Genomic DNA, 1,611 nt, shown 5'->3' with positions numbered 1-1,611 from the left:
TTGTAGTCCAAGTATCAGGATATGAATCATCAGCTTCAGTGTTAAGATATTACTGAATTTTGTTATCATTATCATTATTGACTACCTTCTTATCTACATACTCTTATGTATGGTCCCAAAGTACGCTACCGATGTAAATGTGGTGGAGTTCCCTTTAACCCTTTCACGGTCAATAAGGCATTAATGCGTCTTGGGGTGGGTCTTTGAAAGCGTCAATAACGCATTAATGCATCAAGATGCTTACTGCTGCTTAAAACTATTTTTAAAATAGTCTGCTGCAGACAGTAAATAGTCTCCTGCCGCTTAAAACTATTTCTACAATAGTCTGCTGCAGAAAGTAAATAGTGTCGCAGCGCCAGACCAAGCCTTCCATACCTGTGGGGTGGTCTGGAAAACTGCCCATATCAAATTTGTTCAAGGAAGTGAAGTGAAACCTAAGAAGCCATACGTGGATAATGGACTTTTGATGAATTTTAAATGTAATTTTTAGAGGTGTGGCCATTCATAGGTGATACATGTCATAGATAGTAGAGTATAACTCATTTATCTATGAGCATGGCTTCCATGTGAGCTTCCATGTGTGCGGAAGAGTGTTGTCTGTGTTATTCTAATGTTAGTAGTGGGACTTTGAGGGCTAAAAGGATCAGCATCAATGGAAATGCAGCTAAAGTGGTAATGGATGTTATGAATTCACTAACCCTCAAGTTTTTAGGGCTGAAATTATCTGATCGATTTAACAGTCAGGCTTCTTTTGTCACAAGTGTAGGAGTAAGGCAGAGGGTTTGCAGCTCTTGTAAATAAGCTACAGTCAGAAGTGACTGAATATAAGGAAGTAATTAGAGCGGTGCTAGATAAATATGATAGATGTCGTAAGAGGCAGGTGGACAACGCACCAAGGAGAAGATCAAGATTACGTGTCTGAGAAAACTGAGATGGAAGCACCAATTGTGGAATCCGTAGAATAGTAATGCAATGATTCATAGACTGTTAACTCTGAAGTTTCTGTAAGTTCCTTATTAAATTATTATGGTAGCTCATTTTTATGTATATATATGTATAATATATAGTATGATTTTGAGGTTTATATTATACAATATAGACCGAAAAATCATATTATACATGATAAATTTCTTGATTATATTTCCTCTAAGAAATATGCCATCCATTTTGTCTGCCACGCCTTCAGAACTGAGCATGCGCAGTACACACAGAATTGACCTCGTGGTTTCATTGGAGTGAGAAGTCAGCCATTACTGTTATGCTTTATCCTTCCTGATCAATGGCTGAGAAAGAAGACAACAGTGGGACTCCGTTTCAGAAGAAGCGTCTATCCCTATCTTTGAAGCGTAGGAAAGGAAGTGTTGGTGAAAGCTCAGCCAAAAAGCGATTCAGTTAATCTTCCGAGAAAGAAGTCGAGGCCTTAAAAAAGAAGCCTATGAGTAAGAATACACAACGATCTAAAACCTGGGCGCTAAATGTTTTAAAGGAATGGCTGAATGGTGGCGAGCTAGATATGGAGGTAGATTTTTTGTGGAAGGAAGTAGAGAAGGAAAAGGTTTGCAATGTTCTGTGTAAATTTATTGTTGAAGCAAAACAGCGCTCAGAGAAACC

This window comes from Amphimedon queenslandica, unplaced genomic scaffold (assembly GCF_000090795.2).
Source record: "Amphimedon queenslandica unplaced genomic scaffold, v1.1 AMPQUscaffold_13425, whole genome shotgun sequence".
NCBI classification, from domain to species: Eukaryota; Metazoa; Porifera; class Demospongiae; order Haplosclerida; family Niphatidae; genus Amphimedon; species Amphimedon queenslandica.
This window is presented reverse-complemented; position numbering follows the sequence as displayed.